Source organism: Tupaia chinensis, unplaced genomic scaffold (genome assembly GCF_000334495.1).
Source record: "Tupaia chinensis unplaced genomic scaffold, TupChi_1.0 Scaffold000101_1, whole genome shotgun sequence".
In the NCBI taxonomy this organism is placed as follows: domain Eukaryota; kingdom Metazoa; phylum Chordata; class Mammalia; order Scandentia; family Tupaiidae; genus Tupaia; species Tupaia belangeri.
Genome location: NW_006159565.1, coordinates 4,496,544 through 4,517,132, shown reverse-complemented (window position 1 = coordinate 4,517,132; position 20,589 = coordinate 4,496,544). Strand labels below are relative to the sequence as shown.

At 37.8% G+C, this 20,589-nt stretch overlaps 1 pseudogene; it reads left to right on the top strand.

Moving 5' to 3' along the window:
• The first annotated feature begins 10,232 nt into the window (after positions 1-10,232).
• LOC102482896 (ralBP1-associated Eps domain-containing protein 1 pseudogene) overlaps positions 10,233-20,589 on the top strand; it is a 26,550-nt pseudogene continuing 16,193 nt past the window's right edge.

The window sequence follows — 20,589 nt, the reverse complement described above, 5'->3', positions numbered from 1 at the left end:
CACTATAGGGCGCATGCGCTCGCCAGACAGAGAGAGACATAGAGACAGAAAGCGAGAAATCACCCCCCAGGGGGATGGTCACGCTGCAATCCCTTCTCCTCCATTCCCCTCTCGGGATCTTGGGCACGCATGCACACGCGCCCGGCATGAGTTCTAAGCCACCAGGTCCGGGACACAAACCACGGTCGACTACGTGGGAGTCCAGCGACATAGCCATTACGCTAACTGCTGGTTCCCTTGACATGTATTTTTGTACTTCCCATTTTATCATTTCCTTTCTGTTTGAAGAACTTCTTTGAGTCATCTTTTCCTTCTCTTTCTTTCTTTCTTTCTTTCTTTCTTTCTTTCTTTCTTTCTTTCTTTCTTTCTTTCAAGAGAGGGAGAGTAAATAGCTTCCTGTCATTTAAAATTTTTTCAGCATTATAATTTTAATTGATACTGTAATTATATTATACATATTCATGGGGTATAGTATTTCAGTTACAAGCTTTCTTAGTTTTCCTTTAAGAATGTCTTTCGTTCTCCTCCATTTCTGAAGAATATTTCCTCTGGATATAAAATTTGTGGTTGATAAATTTTCAATACATGAAAAATGTGCACTTTTTTCTGGATTTCATGGTTTCGGATGAGAAGTATGCTGACAATTGAATTAGCTTCTCCTACAGGATATGTGCTATTTCTCCTTGACTGCCTTCTTTTCTTTGACTTCAGTTTTTAGAAGTTTAATTGTGGTGTATCTTAATATGATTTTTTGGGGGTATTCTATTAGGTATAGGCTCACCTTCTTTAACCTATAGGTTATATCTTTTGCCAAATTTAGGAATTGGTAATATTTCTTCTTTCAGTCATATTCTTTCAGTTTTATTATTTTTATTCTCTTCTTCTGAAACTCCAGTGGTATGAATGTTAGATTTTTTGTTATTTCTTCCACAGTCCATGAGGCTCTGTTTATTATTATTTGCAGTCCATTTTTTTTCTCAATTGTTCAGACTGAAGGAATTGTACTGTTCTGTCCTCAAGGTCACAGATCCTATTTTTGTTGTAGCCACACTACTACTCAATCCACCCAGCAAGTTCTATTTCTATTGTATTTTTCACTTTTATAATTTTCATTTGTTTCCTTTTTCATGTATAACATCTATATCTTTGTTGAATTTTTCTGTATTTTTAAAAATTCAAAAGTGTGGCACATATACACTATGGAATACTACTCAGTCATAAAATATGAGACCCTGGCATTTGATAGAAAGTGGACATATATGGAAGACTTACTGCTAAGTGATGCAAGCCAGACTATGAAAGACATTTTGTGTTCCCAGTCAATATATACCAAATGTCTGCACTCTATGGCAGAAACTGAAAGACTGGAAGATATAAAAGCATGGAGAACAATTGCAGATCCTAGAGACAGTGTGGGAGGAGGGTAGGCAAAGGATGAAGATGAGAGGAAGGGAATCAATGGGAAAAAGAAAGAAGTAAAATATTTAAGGGACACAAAAATGGACACTTATCTATTGATGATAATATGTATGATAATGTCTTTAACTGGACTAATATACAGTGTATTCATGCTGGGAAAGTTCATTTTGAAAGTTGTAATGATATACAGTGATTGAATGTATAAGAATTTTTTTAAAAAATTCATTTCACCAGAGTTTATAATTCCTGTTGGAACATTTTTATGATGGCTGCTTTTGAATTCTTGTCAGATAATTTTAACATCTAATTCACCTTAATGTTGCCATCAGTTAATTATCTTTGTCATTCAAGTTTTGATAATCTGGTTCATGGTATAATGGGTGATTTTTTTACTGTATTACAGACATTTTAGATATAATGTTAAAAGACTTTGGGTCCTATTTACATATTATATTTTAACAGTCACTCTTGGCTATGAGCTAAATGAGTTCCCTTCCTGCATCCCCAAATTCATATGTTGAAATCCTAACCCAAGGGTCATACTATTAGTAAATAAGGTCTTTGGGAAATGATTACTTTGTGAAGGTGACACTCTCTTCAATGAGATTCGTGCCCTTATAAAACATACCTTAGAGAGACCTTCACTTCTTCTATCATGTGAGGACACAGTAAGAAGGCCTTGTCTATAAACCAGAAAATGGCTCCTCACCAGACATTAAATCTGCCAGCACCTTGACCTTGGAGGTCCTAGCCTTCAGGACTATGATAAATGAATTTCTGTTGTTTATAAGCTCCCTCTCTGACAGTATTTTGTTAGAGAAGGCGGAGTGGACTAAGACATGTTTAACATGTAGATCCTGTCTTTCTTTTATGGGCTATATTTTCAAAGACAACTTAATTTTTAGAGACTTTATAATGCTAGTTTGGTTTACTTGGTTTGTCTGGTGATTTGGGAGAAATATCACTAATTTCTGCTAATGGCATCTTGGATAAAGAAGTGTTTCTAGGCCAGGCCACCGGGTGACTCCAATCAGCTAACAGTCACTGAGTGCTTCTTGCTTGTTTATTTTGGATCTTCTTGGTGCTTCTTGGCACCACCAGTGTCTCTGGGTAGAGAAAGAGAGTCTTAGGCCCTTGGGGATAACAAGCTATTGTAGATCAAGAGCTTGTTATAAAGGTGTCACTTTCTCCCGTGCTGCCCAGTCACCTGGCTGTATACCAGTGGTGGAAAGAAGTCTTAGAACTCGTGGAGAAAGAGAGCACTTCTGTCTACTTATCTTTAGCAGGGCTTTCAATCAATCACCCTTGTCATGCTTTAGGGCTCACCAGGTATTGTCAGCAGTGCCCCCACATCACCTAGGGGAAGAAAGAGACTACCTGGACCTCTTTTAGTTGGTAAGTTGGGTTGCCTTTTGCTACTAACCGGTGAGGGTGTCATAAAGTTACTCTGCCACTGTGTTATTCCTCCAGTCCTAGGGTTCCTAACCAGCCTGCCTTGTTCTACCTTGCAGAGTCCTCCTTTGGTTGTCTCCTATGTTCCTTTCAGAAATTTTAGTTGAATTTAGTGAGGGAAAGACAGGGAGAAACAAGTCTATGCCATCTTACTTAGGTTGGTAGTTCTTTGACCTCATCCTTTTCAAACTCTGCATAGGATTTCATCAGAAACATTTGTTTATCTGTTGTATTTATATGTGTATACAATTTTATGTACATACATATATGCATAAGCTCACAGAGATAGAAATATGCACACAATTTATTTAGTCATTTCCATATTTCTGGACATTTGGCTTTACTTTTCTTCTCTAAATGTGTCTTGTTACGTAGATGAGGGATATTGGTAGGTTTTGTTTAATGTTTTTTTTCTTAAGGATTTTGCCACAAAGCACATGTGCTTGCTGGAGAGAGACAGAGAAGGGGAAAGTAAAATATCACCCCCTGGCGCGGGGGGGTGGGGGGGTGGTGGCCATTCCACAGTCCCTTCTCCTCCATTCTCCTCCTGGGATTTTAGGCATGTAAGCACACTTACTTGGTGTGAGTTTTCAAGCCACAAGTTCTGGACTTGAACCATGGTCAGTCATATGGAAATCCAGCACCTTAGCTACCATGCCACCTGCTGGCTTCCAGTTGGCTTTTTAAGAGTAGATACAGGTAAACGGAAGTTTTAGGTCAAAGATTGTACATATCTAAAGCTGGCATTTTTTCCTTGTTATATTTTAATGGAATGGCTTATAATCTTTAAACATTTAATATACTGCTTGTTGAAATAATTGGTAAATATCCTCATCTGTTCTGACTTATTAAGAGAAGAATTTTTTCCTACAATCCATGGTGTTTATTATGCTTTGGTATTTTTTTTTTCCCATCATTAATCTGCTCATGTAGTAATTCACATAAATATTCTTACTTTTTTTGAATAAGTATTTCTTTTATCAGAGAGGAAAAGAAGGAGGGAGAAAGAAAGAAAAGGTAAGAGACAGAGAGAGGCATTCTTGACAGGAGGTCTCACTGCCCTGACTTTCCTGCCTCAGCTTCCAAATTGACTAGGATTACAGATGTGCACAAATATGACCGATCATGGTTCAAGTCCCTGCATATTCAAGTTCTCCTGGGAACTGAACTCATTCCTTCCATGTGGCTTCCAGCCTCCCAAGTAGTAGCACTACCCACACACTGTTACAGCTGGGTCTCATACACTGACACTTTATATAGAATTTTCTCCATCATGTTTATAAGTGAAATTGGCCTAAAACTTTTTTTCTTCCTATGCAACCATTTTCTGGTTTATGCATTAAGTTGTACTTGCTTTCTAAAATAAGTTGGGTAGATGCTCTGAAATGATGTGCTTAAAATGGGAAATATGTATTCTTAAAAGTTTAGAGGAATGCTTTTACCTTATTTGAAGGTAGATCTTTGTCTATTTTGAAAATTTCCTTCTATACATACTGATCTAGTCAGGTTTTCTAATTTTTCTCAGGCAATTTTTATAAATCAATTTTTCTAAATTTATCTATAACATTACTATCTATATTATAGCAATTTTTATATAAGTCTGGACATAGTATTCTTTTATTTAAAAAAACCCATGCTTATTAATTATGCTTTTTTCCATTTGTGTATGTGTCTTTATTTCTCTTCCAATAAGATTCATACTATTTTGTTAGTCTTTAAACTATAGATTTTAAATTTTCTTAACTATATTGCATTTTTGTTTGTATCTTATTATTTTTTTCTTTTATCTTTAGTAATTTTTTATGTCAATTCTCTGCTGTTCTTTTTCCAACCTTCTAGTTCTGATGAAGAAATCATATTTCATATCAAATCACAAAACTTGCTAACCAAAAAAATAAAAAAAAAAAAACAATAAACTGGTCCAGTTGCAGTGGTACAAGCAGCAGAGTGCCACTGCACAAAACTCAGGCTTCTTAATAGGCCAGGTTTGATTCCCAGACCAACATGAACAGGCTGGTTTGTTAGTGCACATCTGTGATCTTAGCTGACTGGTAGGTTGGGGGAGCAGGATCACAACATGGTGAAACCATGTCAAGAATATCTTTGGGGACCAGCAGTTAGTGTAATGGCTATGTCGCTGGACTCCCATGTAGTCAACCACGATTTGCGTCCCAGACCCAGTGGCTTAAAACTCACACCAGGCACGTGTGCATGCATGCCCAAGATCCCGAGAGGAGAATGGAGAAGGGATTGTGGTGTGACGATCCCCCCTGTGGGGTGATTTCTCACTTTCTGTCTCTCTATCTCTCTCTGTCTGTCTGGCGAGCACACGCGCCCTATAGCAAAAACCTCTCCAAAAAAAAAAAAAAAACGGAATATCTTTCACTCTCTCTCTCCTTTCTTTCCTCTCTCTCATAAAAACTATCAACAAACTGAGATATCTTAACGTTTTATTCAATAAATTATGTGGCCACTTTTAATGTCTTAGGTTGCATCTGTTTATGACAGAAAACTGACTTGATACTAATTCAGCTATGTATATAATTCTTAGATTTAATTACTTCTTATTGACGCTTTGGGAATAGGAATCCACTGTCATCTGAAATATAGGATATGGATTAGAGTTAACGACTTGCTTCTAATGAATAGAGAGTGATGTTGCTTAGCTTGTGAGGCTAGGTCATAGCAGACTAAGCAGCCCATAGCTGAGGCCTCTCAGGACAGCTTGCCCTTGGAGCCCTGCCGCCATGCTCTGAGAGAGCCCAGGCCACATGACGAGATTACGTGAGGATATCTGGCTGATAGTCACAAAATGGGATCCCACTCAACAGCCAACATCAACATCCACATATGTGAAGAAGGAAGACTTCAAGATGATTTTAGCCCAGCCACCATCTAATGAACCTGCATGAGAGACCCTATGTGTAGACCACAGCTATAACTCTACCATCGACTAGCTGTGTGACGTCAAGCAAATTTGATGATTTATCTATAAAACAGCACGAATAATACTACACTAGAGGTTTGTTCTGAGAATTAATTAAGATAATAACTCTCCAAGGTAGGTATTATTAGGCACATTTTACCCATGAGGACATGAACCAGGGAAGGTCCAGTAAACTGCTCAAAGTCCATTGAACATAAAACCAGAGCCATAATGTGAGTTTGAACTCAAATCTGACTTGAAAACCTGTTCTTTACCACTATTCAGTTTCATTGCTAAAAATGATTACCATAGCAACCCATTAACCTACCGAATCTCACATAAGGACCTAGAGAAACAATATCATCCTTTTGGATGTCTCAGTTTAATTTAAATCAGACTTGGCAGCAGGCTGAAGTTGTGGTGCCATTTAAATCAAAAGGGGGAAAGAAAAAAACGTACCATGGATTTTGAATACCTGAGCCCACAGCGAGTTAAGCAGACACCTCACTGTGCTGGTGTGAGAGAGAACAGAGAGTTCTTTCTGGCCTCACTTTTTTCATAATGCTGCTTTTGAAAAAATGATTTTTTACCAAAATAGCAAGTCATGTATGAATCTTGTTCAAATGCCAAAGTTGCTTTTGGAACCAGAATGTCATTAATATTGCATTATTTTCATAAAGGTAGGGAGGGAAAAGGAGCTGAGTAGCAGAGAAAGGAGTGTGGTAAGGGTGAAGAGAGTCTTAATGCAAAAATATTTTCACACTCTCAAAATTCCCATATAAATATTCTTTGCCCTGATAAATTAAACATATTTTTAGAAGTTAAGATGGATCAACAGAGGAAAGATGATCAACAACAGCAGCAGAATTTATGTTTTCTCTGGACATACGTCCCTCCAAGCAATCATCAGATAATGCTAAAGCTCCATTTTTTTTTTTTTTTGGAGAGATTTTCACTGTAAGGAGCGTGCGCTCGCCAGACAGACAGAGAGAGACATAGAGATAGAAAGCGAGAAATCGCCCCCCAGGGGGGATGGTCACGCCACAATCCCTTCTCCTCCATTCTCCTCTCGGGATCTTGGGCACGCACGCACACGCGCCCGGCATGAGTTTTAATCCACCGGGTCCGGGACACGAACCGCGGTCGACTACGTGGGAGTCCAGTGACATAGCCATTACGCTAACTGCTGGTTCCCCTAAAGCTCCATTTTTGACACACGAGAAATAGTGAGAAGTTGTTTCAGAAAGAAGTTTATTTAAACGTCTCTGCTTCAGTGATGGCTTTCTGCTGGTTTACCTAATCATCAATATCATGGGTTAGTATTTGTGGAGTATTTGATATACTGTTGTAGTTGCTGGATAGTCAGTATTTATCAGGAGCATTGTAAATGCTTTTTATGTATTATACTTCCATTAATCTTCAAACAACCCTCTGATGCATTTTTTTTAATTGCCCTAAGACATATGAGCTCACAGAGTGGGGGAGAAGAGAGTGAGAGAAATGGCGCATGGTCAAAGCTCAGTCTCTTTGCTTTCATTTTCCTATCCTGTTGGGATCTGGGAGAATGAATTCATATGAGCCCAGTATGTGTTTCATGCCACAAATACTTTTTAATGCACATTTTACAGTTGGAGAAATCGAAGTACAAAGAAGTAAATTCAGTTGCCAGGCTAGGAAATTTAGCTTATACAGGGAGACAAAACAATTTGCATCTAGAACTCGTGTTCTAACTGCTTTCCTCTTTCCTACTATTATTAATATTAGATTTATGACTATTAATTTCAGATAAGATTTACTGATGTGTGTGTCAGGCTTGATGTAAAGTACTTCACCTTGACCAAGACAAAGGGGCAAGAGATTATAAAAGGAAGAAATTTCTCAACATGTTAGTCAATGTTATTTAATTTCTAATACCTTTCCTTGTAACTAATAAGTCAATTCTATGAGTTCCTTGAGCTATAACACTGAAACTCATGGGTTCATAGAGAGATGGAACTGAGAGAGACTGAACTTTTTCTAACAGTTCTGTAATTTAACAAATGAGATCTAGATGTCTATATAATTATGACTGTGGTCTCTATCTTTTGGTGGCAGGAGTGAAATTACTCAAAATGATTTTAATGCACCAGAGGCTTTGCCTCTGAATCCCTTTCTATCCCTGGTCAAGGTGTCTAATCTCACTGGGTCTCAGTTTTCTTATTCATGTGATGAACTCGTTAGTTTGTGACATCCCAAATCCCTCACAGTCATAGCCTGAGCAGAATTTCTGTAGTGTGGGCCAACCATTATCAGATTTATGCTTTTTAAACTCCAATATTAGGAGAGAAAGCACTCATTTACTCGAAGATGCAAATTTTCTGAAACTCTAGTAGTACTGTACTGTCCTGACTAGTACTCATGTGTCAAGAATGGAGCTTTAGCATTATCTCTCGAATGCATGCTGATTGCTTGGAGGGACATGAATTCTGCTGCTGTCATTGATCATCTTTCCTCTGTTGATCGATCTTAACCTATAAAAATGTGTATAATTTATCAGGGTGAAGAATACTTCCCAAAATGGGGGCCCAGACCACCCACTGGAAGTGCTGTTTATGAAAGAGAAAGGAGCAGGGAATGAAATAACATTAAATCACACATTTGTTCTTTAGTCCTTCTGCCAAAGTCAAAATGAAGGTCTCACTTTGGAGATGATGTCTGTTTACTGCACTAGCATTTTCTCACTCTCGTTCTCTCTCTCTTTTTATTCCAGTGAAGAGCCTTCCCAGACAATGTATCTTGCACAAATCTAATAACATTGTTAGGCTGTTCTATTGCATTTATTTTGAATTGGCTTCTATTTGTGTCAAGTAAAAATGTGTTTTCTGTTTGCCAAGAAAACTGTTTAAATATTAATTTATTTAAATAAAAACGTAGATTTAGAGAAAAGATGTGGAATAGCTACTAGTAAGTATATGTGCTTGTTATTTATTGCTGTTTAAAAATTTACTCTTGAAGTTAGTGGCCCAGAATGACACTATTTATTTCGGTGACTAGCTCATGGGTGGACAAGTTTGGCTGGACTCAGCTGGGTGGTTGTTAGGTCTTAACTGGCTCTGTCATGCATCTGCAGTCAATTGAAGCCTATGAATCCCCTCTCAGAATAGTAGTGTTTTTAGAGTTATAAAATAACCCATTGAATTGCAAAAGAAACCAATTATATCACAATACACAGTGTCTTCACAAAATAAAATTGCACTTTAATTCCATTTTTCCATAAACTTTTTGAAGTCCCCTTGTATAAGTATTGGGAAATAAAATTTGTAATATTGCAGTCTACTGATTCTTTATTAATACACTAAATGGTGAGATCTCATGGCAGGTCAATTAAGTACCATAATTCTGAGTAATGGTAAATGAAAACAGTATTTCAAGATCTCTCCAACAATTGTTATGTGATATAAAAATATCTATTATTTTCAGTGGTGTCAAACTTATGGATTCTAGTATGGTAACTCACTTCTTGACTAAATTCCTAATAGAAATAAATACTAAACTCTTAAGGAATTAGTGAACAATAAAGATGTACTTTTGCTTTTTTCCTCCCCATTAATACGTCTCTCCATATAAAAGGGAATAATGTACTTATGGTCATATTTCATTGAATTCTTTTTTTCCTCTAGAAAAACAAAGATGTGAGTGTTAGGAATCTGGGGAAACAGTGATTCCATTTTGATGAATATTTGTTCTTCAAATCCTTGTTGGCTCTTCTTGCCTGGGATTGTTTTTATGGGTTATGTGTTGTCCACTAGCATTTAGTCTAACAAATGTTTCTTCTAATTCATATCTTAGGTTCTTTGGTATTCTATCAGAGTTATCAGAGGGCTATCTTTGATCCTTCTCTCTTTCTGCAGAACTCATGTGAGCCTTTCTTTTTTCTCTCTCTCTTCTTTTTTTTTTGGAGAAGTTTTTGCTATAGGATGTGTGTGCTCACCAGAAAGGCAGAGAGAGACAGAGAGACAGAAAGCAAGAAATCACCCCCTGGGGGGGGTGGCCATGCCGCAATTTCTTCTCCTCCATTCTCCTCTTGGGATCTTAGGCACACACGCATACGCGTCTGGTGTGAGTTTAAGCCACCAGGTCTGGGACTCGAACCACGATCGACTATATGGGAGTTCAGCGACATAGCCATTACGCTAACTGCTGTTTCCAGCCTTTCTTCATATTGTTCAGTTTCCAAATATTTCCAAAAGATTCTCCAAAACTTGAAACAAAGCATTCTGTCATTCTAATACATTTAGTTATTATATTTAACTGGTGGCCTAAGAAGGAAGGTTCTGGGATGGGTGGGAATGAGGATAGGAAGCAAAAATATGATGAATGAATAATGACAAGCTGATGTCATAGGCTGACCAAATGGTTTTGGTCGGCACTTAGGAAATACTGGAGGAGCTGAGTGATGCGACTTCTGGTACAAATTCAGAGAGCAGCCATGCTTCATCCAGTTCCTCTGACTTTCCTGGCGAAGTTTGTCCCTCTGACTTTTCTGGATAATTCTCTAAGCATCATGGGTGAAGTCACAAAAAAAAAAACAAGAAATAAAACACAACCTAAAATAACTGATGCCTTATCCAGGGCTTTTAGGTAGGTATTTATAATGCTTTGCTATGTTGGATTGATTAGAGTGTAGAGACCAAATACCAGAATATCTGATTACCATATCATTAGTGTTTGCAGGGCTTGAAAATATTTCCATTTAGAACAGACCGAGGTAGTGAAAATCTGAGAAGTCAAGCAAAGCAGAGATCACCAGTCACTCTAGTTATGAGTAGCTGAGTGACCTATATTGGCTACAAAGTTTTTCTCTCTTCGTTTGAATTATAAAAGACACTCTCTGCAGAAGAAAGAATGATCCCGCAAATATGATGATGTATAGCCAGACAAGTCAGCCAAGAACACTGCTGTTTTGTAGGGAGTACAGACATTCCCATTATCTTCACAGGGATTAAAAAGATGGAATTTACATTTTTGTCCATGTAGGATTAAATGAGGGCTAGTACCTGATTAATTCAGTGTCAAAAACTAAGTATTTATTTGTCCCCAGTTGCCTATATTTTCCTGCTGTAATCAAATACCCATGATTCATTCAATGGATTGCTTGTTTTGCTTGTTTATTTTTAGGTTGCATAAGTAATAGATATGTATTATAAAAAAAAAACAATACAAGTAAAAGAGAAATTTATTTCCCCCTTTACCAGTATGATCCCTGGAGGTAATAGCTTTTAACAGTGTCATGTATACTGTTCCCTCCTAGATTTCTAAACGTGCATATCCAGTACATCTATGTATACATTTGTAAATGACAATAAAATTATACATATTGTCCTGCAATTTCCTTATATCACCTGAAATAACTATATTCCATCTCCATATGTCTATATTTGAGGACACCTCCTATTATCTTATTACAATGGTGCTTTATGGAAATTTCACTGTATGACAAACCCATCATTTATTTAACATTCAGCTAACACATAGTATTTAGGTTGTTTACCATTCAAAAAATATATGAATTAAGAGTTTGTTGTCTTTTAAAAATGCTACAGGTGATATGTAAGATATGTAAGAAGGTGTTTCTTCTTTTAAGTAGTTTGAAGCTGAATATGTAAGTCAAACACATTATGTAACAGCTTTCACATTTCATCAGGAAATCTAAAAAACTAAGAATCCTCAATGCCACCAAATTAAAATAGTCTAAAAAAGAAAGACATCATATAAAGGTGTTTTCTCAATAGAAAATGCAATATATCAGGACCAGCAGTTGGTGTAATGGCTATGTCACCAGACTCCCAAGTAGTCAACCATGGTTTGAGTCCTAGACCCAGTGGCTTAAACTCATGCCGGGCACATGTGTGTATGTGCCCAAGATTCCGAGATAAGAATGGAAGAGAAGGGATTGTGAAGTGGCCATCCCCCCTGGGGGGTGATTTCTCATTTTCTGTCTCTCTGTCTCTTTCTGTCTTTCTGGTGAGTGCATGTGCCCTATTGAAAAAAACCTCTTTTAAAAAAAAAGAAACATAGAAAGAAACAAAGAAAGAGAAAATGTAATATATAAAAACAGAATAATTAACAGACAATTATTTATAGTATAGCAATTTTTTTCTTACATGTTTGGTTTGTTGCATATCCCTCTTGTACTTAAATTTTGACTTTTGTGCCAATGGCTATTTGATAGTATTTGGGACACCTACCAAATAAAGGAAAACTTAAATATTAAGAGTACCTGAGGTTGGAGCTATATCTTCACCTCCTATACTATTTGGATGAAAAAATACACAATTTTATATATTGAAAGGGGTTTTCAAGCCCTTGGTATATCAGGAGCTCGTAGCTCCATTTCAGATCATCCCAGGCTCACCTACCTCCAGAACTCTAGGCCATTTATTGCTCCTTGGCTTCCATCTTGAAGATCAATTTCATGTAGGTTCTCACAATTGCCGTACCTGCATAGAAACTGCACAGAAACTACCTGGAAGTGGCTTGTCTCATGCCTATGCCTTGTGCCTCCTGTCTTCAGTATAGGGAAGACTTCCTGTCACCACTGAATTTTAAAGTATGTCAGGATGTGGATGCCTTCTTGGCATCCACAGTGGTGCATAGTAAGATACAGAAGAGTTAATGCCTGGTGGATAGACCTCTGATCAGTGAGAAAAGAGAGCTGTGTATAATGTATTAATATTCTCCTCCTTTTTCCTTTACTCTCCAACCAACAGATTATCTTCAGATTCAGTGGCCCTCACAGCCTCTCAGAACATGATCCCATGAAAAGGTACAAAGAGTCAGTCTCAACATAAAATGGTGGCCATATTAGTAGGGTAGCACATACTCCCTACTAAAACCATCCACAACTTCTCAGGGTGCTTCCCAGGAAAGAGGATCCATAGCTTTGCAGCCAGCTCTCTACCTCCCTCCAGTCTTGCTCCATCTTTATGTTCTCTGCTTCTGCACTGTCTCCTTGAACTTGGGTTCGTTCTACCTCAGGTTTTCTGTAGCAAGTCCCTCAACTGATTGACAACCTTCTACAACTCTGACTTCCAATTCTTTAGGGCCACCATCCTGCTTAGCAGTCATTGTCCTCTTCCTTGGTGCTGCCTGCAACATTCCATTGCACACAGAAGTTGTTCACACAGCAAACTGATCTCGGTGATGCTCCCTTGTGCCTGGTAGAGTGCAGGAGGGGACTTTAGACACTCATACTGGGCTTGCCATCTTGCTGGACATGAAGTGATGGCTTTCCCTCCCCTTCTTTCTATGGATATAATGTGTGTAATGAAAAACACCATGGCACATGCTTCGTAACCCTTTAAAAATACTTAACCAGCTTTTTGTGCATGTGTGGGTCTTATTTATAGAAGCTGCTGTTGAGAAGAACCACTTCTTGCCCATGGATTCCTTCCAGAAGAGATGAACACTGGTCAGGTCACTTAAACTTTGATCCTGTCTGGGAAGGTGAATACCCTAAGTGGGAGAGGTAAGATGCCATTCTATTTTATTTTATTAATGTATTTAGTTTTAAAAGTTTCTTTTTTCCATTAAAAGTGTTAGTTACAGAAATTTCACAGTGGACTTGGCAGACACATAATAGGATGCTTGAGAGCAGTTCAATAGAGCACTGTTTGAGAATCAGTGCCAGCAAATGTTTACAAAGCACCTATTTTGTGCTGGGCATCATGATAAGTCATTCCATACATAGGTGGTCAAGATAGCCCTGTGAGTTATGTATTGTTGTTCACAGTGTATAGAGAAAAAAAATCTCAGAACATTTAGTAGATGGCAGACTTGAAATGGTTCCTGTTACAGTTTGTATTTATCTCTCCAAAATTTATTATGTATATTGAAGTCTTGACTGTACCTCAGTATTTGACTGTGTTTGGAGAAAGAGTCTTAGGTAACTAAGTTAAAATGAGGTCCTTAGGATGGGACTTGGTCCAGTATGACTGGTGTCCTTAGAAGAAGGGGAAATTAGAACAAGGACACACAGAAGGAAAACTCTTTGATGGCGCAGGGAGAAGACGGCCATCTGAAAAGCAACAAGTGAGGCTTGAGAGGGAACCAGCCCTGCTGATACCTTGAACTCAGGTGTCTATCCTCCAGAAAATGAATCTTAAAGTTGTTTAAATCACCCAGTCTATAGTACTTTGTTATTATAATAGCAAAATAATACAGGTTAGAACCCCCTTCTCTGCATCAAACTCTGTTATAGTTATCCAGTGCCTCACAGATTATCACACACTAAGAGGATTAAAAGAATAAATATGTTTATCTCATAGTCTTTCGGGATCAGAAATTTGAGATTGGTTTGTATAGCCATTTCTGTCTCTCAGTCCTGCGAGTTTGTCGTCAATAACACCTGAGACGGCAATCATCCAAAGGTTTGGTGGGAGTTGGAAAATCTGCTTCCAAGATGGCCCCTCTTATGGCTGTTGGGATTCCTCAGGTCTTCAACACATGGACTTCTCTTAGAGCTGCTTGAATGTCTTCAGTATTTTGTGGCTTATTTCTCTTCATGTAGTTAGTGTATTTATAAAGGTGTAATGCTGTTTCTTCTTTTGCATAATTCAAAACAATAATTTATTGTTATATGGTGAAGTGATTTTTCCTTGACATACTTCCTTACACAAGACCTGTTAGTTGTTCCCTTCTGAGTTACAGTTTGAAGTATTCTCTTATTGTTTTCTCTCTGTCCTTCTGGGATTATACATTTACAAGTGAAGAAAGAGGTGTGTTTTTTGTTTGTTTGTTTGTTTGTTTTGCATACAGCAGTTTTCAAGAGAAAGAGACCTTACTTTCTTTTTTTTGGTATTCCATTATATGTCTAATATCATAACCAACTCCCTTTCTCCAACTCAGCAGAGAGAGTACCCTGGAGCATGACAAGCCTGGGTTTCTCTTTCCATTTCTGAGGAGGTTCTATATTGCAAAGAATATAGCAGCTTCCATTTGTTTGTTTCGCTTTATTTTTCCATTCCTGAGGCTGCTTCATTGATTCAATTCATTTTATTTATATTGGAGGATATTCATGAGAATTGTAAGTATTCTTTCACCTCACCATTTGTCCTAGGGTTGAAGGTGAGGAAAGAGGTGCATTTTCTTGAGTTTATGTGTAGCTTTTAAACAACTTTCACTATACTCTAAAATTTGTTTAGAAACTAGGTGTTACTATTGAATTGTTGGGCAAGTCATGATGCATTTTTGCATAGAAAAACAGAAATATATGTCATGACTTTCCTGACAACCTAATACATGCTACCAAAATGAAAAGAAAAAAAGTAAAAGTCTTATTGTGATGATTATAGAAAGTACAGAGAAAGAACCAAATTATGAATCTTCAAAGCACTGACATATTTGTATAATTCCTTTTTTATTTGGAGATATTTTTGCTACAGGGTGCACAAGAAAGAGAGAGAGAGAGAGAAGGTGAAAAATCACCCCCTAGGGGGCTGGCCACACCACAATCCATTCTCCTCTTTGAATTTTGGACACACACACACACACACACGTGACTGGTGTGAGTTTGAGGCTGCTGGGTTGAGTACTTGAACTGCAGTTGATCATGTGGGAGCCCAGTGATATAACCATTATGCCATCTGCTGGTACCCCCCTCCAGAATTATACAAATATAAATATATATAAATATCAATTTTCTTCTGATATAAAATTTTATGTCATTGTGTTGCTGCCTCAGGATTAAGTATGGCTGGTGATTTTAAATAAACATTGAAGACACTAAGGAAAATAATTTAGAAGGAAGTTATTCTATTTAGGATATATTGATTTAAAAAAAGAATAATTTAGAACTTCATACTAAAACAGACAGGGCCAGTTCAGTAGGAAGGAGCAGGCTTCTTCAGTGACCAATAGGCAGAGATGCAGAAGTTGGGTTATGCTATACTGAGAACAGGAAGCTGATTACAAAAGTTGGTTGTGGTCCAGGACGTGACATGGTGGTTAGGATGCTAGATTCCACGTGGCCAACTCCACAGCATCTATTCCCAGATGCTGGTTGCACATGTGTGTCCAAAATCCTGAAAGTAGAATGGGAGAGAAGGGATTTCAGGGTGGCCATTCCCCCCAGGGGATGACTTCTTGCTCTCCTTGTCTCTCTGCCTCTCTCTAGCATGTACACATGCCCTATGGCAAAAATCTAACAATAACAACAAAAAAAGTAACATAGGTTGTAGCCAGACAGAATATAGGTGAGGTGAGATAAGGCAGCTGATAGTCACCAGAAGGTAAACTAAGAAAAACAGTGTCCCAGCAAAGAGATGCTGCAATTTATGAATAGAGACAAGGGTGCTTGTTTGCTTGGTTAGAAATAATTCAGAACCTCGGATAGTTCCTTGGGAGAGAAAGTGTTTTAAGGCCTGTACGCTTTGGTTTGGTTCTGTTCATGTCTAATTTTTTTTTTCCCTTTTAAAGAGATTGTTCCTATAAAGCACATGCACACATGGAAGAGACAGAGAGACAGAAAACTAGAAATCACCACCCAGAGAGGATGGCCACACCGCAATCCTTTCTCTTTCATTTTCCTTTCAGGATATTGGGCATACATGTACCCATTTTCAGCCTGAGTTTTAAGTCACTGGGTCTGGGACTTGAACTGTGGTTGACTAGGTGGGAGTACAGTGACATAACCATTACATCACCTGCTGATCTCATTGTCCATATCTAATTAACCATTTCCACCACAATGACCTTCCCTTGAGCTAGTTTGTTAATGGAGGTAAACCCATTAATAGAGGTTAAGACTGGATTGTCACTTTAATCCAAATTTGTATATAAGCCATTGCATGGACAGATGTTTTTATTTTCTATGTTTTTCTGTGCAAAAATGCATTATTACTTTCCTGAAAATCCAATATTAATAGAAGAGATCTTCAAAACTTAAGGAAAATGCATAGTATGGAAAAACTATGCCTGAGTTTTGCTTTTTTTTTTTTTTTGGCACTGAAATAGGCTTGTGCTTTAATTTTCTGTGAGATTTTAAAGTACCCTTGTAAATACATAGAAACTGGTATAAACCATATATTGTAGCCATTTCTAAATGATATTCTGAAATTAATTCTAGTTTAAGATACTTGGAAAGCAATTATGTGTTTCAAAGATTCTTATCCTTCTTGGGAGCTACTTCAGTGATTTAAAAAGCTTAAAAGGTTGAAGTCTGAATTTCATATTTCCAAAATCCAGGCTCACCTCAGAATACAACCACAAGTTCAGGAGCAACCCATTACTGAGGATACCTTTATCTGTTGATTTTGAGTAATTAAACCAGCTAGGGTTCTTTGTTTGTGGCAAACAACAGGCAGCAATGGTGTCTAGTTTTTGTAAAAAGGGGATATATTGGTAGGATGTACTCTAATTTCCAGGATAAAGAAAAGTGAAGAACTGGTCTAAAATAAGTGTGACTCAGGGCACCTCATCAGAAGGACCATCTTCACAGCCTCATGGTCAACACTACTGGAGAAATTGAACTGTAGCAGTTTCTTTCCTCCTTGCCTTACTCAATTCAAGTTTCAAAGTCCTAGAATGGAGCAACCCATTTGCCAACAGCAGAACAAGAGCTATGCCCTCTGGGTGTACCAGGAGAACATAGGAAGGTTCTAGCTTAAGGAGCCATCAAAGTCATCACCAACTGTTGTGTGTGTAAGCACTTGAGTTTGACATTCCACCAAGGCTGGCTGCGCAGAGTGGAGGAGAGCTAATTACCTCCAAGAAACTGAGGCAGATAGGAAAGTCAAATGGATGCTGGTCTTTATCAATGCCAGAAGTCCCCTGTATTGGTGAATGGAGTTAGGAAGAATTTGTTCTGCACACTTTAAGTGCAATCGGATCTTATAACTCAGTCTAGCTTTATGTCTAATGGTTACAAGAAAAATGTGTTCTTACTGCTTATTCTTCTGTTCTTCAAATAGAAAACAACGCATGGTGTCTGAGGGAGCCACTGATACCAACAGTCCCCTTCATTGGCAAGTGGCATTAGGAAGGATTTATTCTGCATGCTGCAAGTGCAATCAGATCTGAACACATACTTTAGCTTTATATCTAAATGTTATCAAGAGAAATATGTTCTTTCTGATTATCCTTCAGTTTTTCAAAGAGAAAACAAAACCACGTTGTCTGAGAACTAAATAGAGCTCAGATACACATGAGGAACTCTGGCTTATCAGAGTTGTGGAAGACTGACTCTGTGTAGTAGCCAGCATTGTGGTAGTATCTGACCGTTGGCTGTAGAATGGAATCCTGACCCAAAAACACCAGTTCCCTGATTTGCAGTGAAAAAAAAAAAGTTGACTGACAAGGATAATCTCTGGTTTTCAAGTAAACCACAGGGATCTTCTATTTTTTTCAGCCTATGAGACTGAACTTAGACTGGTGAGAATTTCATGATGTTGATAACACATGAAACATAAGATTCTCTTATAGATTATCTTATATGTGAAGGAATTTAAGTTTGAGACCACTGGGAATTGTAAATAGATGAAATGACTTTTAAATATGAAGGGACTTCTGGGGTCAGCAGATGGCATGGTGGTTAAGGCACTGAACTCACACATGACCGACCAACTGTGGTTTCAGTCCCAGACCTGGTGGCTTGCTTTCTCTCTTTCTCTTTCTGTCTTTCTCTGGTGAACACATGTGCCCTGTAGTAAAAATTTTTTTAAAAAAGGAGATTAATTTTTTTAAATGAGAAGACTTCAAAAGAGTTGTAGAAAAATGTAATTAAATTGCCATTTTATTTCAGTGCAAAACTTTTTGAAATCCATGCATAGTTTTTTATAACATCATTTTCCATGCACTTTTTAAAGTCCTCTTGTATGTGATTCGCATATGTTTTAAGTCAAAAACACAAAGTAAGAACATGTTTAGATTGTAAAAGATGATTTTTTGTCCCTAGATACAAAAATTCCTAACTGTGTTTTGTTTGGTCTGAGAAAACGTATAAACAAATACAAATAGCAATAGAATGAATGTTCTTGTGTACAGATATATAGAAGTCTATCATCTTACTCCTTTTCAGGAAACATTTATAAAGTTTTTGAAAAAATAATTTTAGATTTATGGAAAAGTTGAAAATATACTACAGAGCATTACCATCTACCCTTTATCCCAATTTCTCTGATTCTGATGTTTTTCAAAATTCTGACACTGATTAAAACCAGAAAATGAACATTACTGTTCATTTTCAATACTGTTAACTAATCTGCAGACCATATTTGAATTTTATCTGCTTTCTCATTAATTCTTTTTTCTAGTTCAGGGTCTAATCCAAAATTCCACACTGAAATTAAATGTAGCATTTCCTTAGTGTCCTTCCAACTACAACAGTTTCTTTTCCTCTTTCATGTCCTGGGAACTTTCGAAGTATAAGGATCATTTTGTGGAGCATCTTTTCTGAGTTTGTCCAATATTTCTCTCAGAATTATAGTGAATCTATTCAACTGTTATGGGCTAGATGTTTATAATTCTCTCAAAATTAAAATGTGGAGGGACCAGCAGATATCATAATGATTACATCGCTAAACTCACACTTAGCTAACCAAAGTTCGAGTCCCATACCCAGTGGCATCAAACTCATTCTGGGCATGTGTGTATGTACTCCAGATCCCAAGAGGAGAATGGAGGAGAAAGAATTGTGGCATGGCCATCCCCTCTGGGGGATAATTTCTTGCTTTCGCTCTTTCTGTCTCTCTGGGGAGCGTAAGTGCCCTATAGCAAAAATCTCTCTTTAAAAAAGAAAAAAAAAAGAAATTGAAATGTTGAAAGGTTAAACCACAATGGGGGGCTTTGGGAAAGTAATTAGGTAATGAGGATGGAGCCTTCGAGAATGGGAATAGTCTCTTATGAGGAGTCTTTAAAAAGTTAATGGAAAATGTGCATTATGAATAAACTGCACATGAATTTCAAAAGATGTTTGCAACAAAATAAACTCGTACCTTAATTCCATCTTACCACAAGCTTTTTGGAAGTCTTCTGTATTAGAAGAGATGGGGGAGCTTGTTTGGGAAGACAGCCACCTGCACACGAGGAAGCCGGACCTCACTAGACATCAGATCTGTAGGCATTTTGATCTTGAACTTCCCAGCCTCCAGAACTGTGAGGAATAAATGTTTGTGTGTAAACCCTCACATCTATCTTAACTTGTTATAGCAGCCTGATGTAAGACAGGGTTTCTGTAAGAATATCTCACAAATGTCATAGAGCCTTTCTAGTACATCAGATAGAAGATGGCTGGTAACGACCTAACTTATTTCTCATGAGGCTTATTTTGATCCCTTGATTCAGGTGTTGTCTACAAATTTCCTTCACTGTAGTCCCTATTTTCCTTTTGATAAAGATGTTGCAAGAAAATACTTCAGAGCTACGCAAATAGCCTGCCTTTCTTCATACTTCTATCCATTAATGTGAACACCCACCCAGGAATTGTGGCTTTGACAATTACCACTGTGGTGCTTACCTAAAAGTAGTTTTTTTATTTCTATAATTTCTTCTATGTTTTTTATGTTCATCAGTGAAATTCTACTGTGGCAGAATTTTGTGAGTGTTTTTTTACATGTCGGTGCTGTGAGGGAACCAGGTCAGTGAGCCAGCCTCCCTTCTGTTCTTCTCAGTGTAGGTGCTGGTCACAGAGGTTCAGGCTGGCTGTTTGATCCCCCTCAAGCCCCCTACTGCAGCTGCTGAGGAGGAGGAGAGGTTCCCCGGCCCTTGGCTCCAAGCTGCCCCTGCGTTTTTGCTCCTGCTGTTCCTTACCCAGGAAT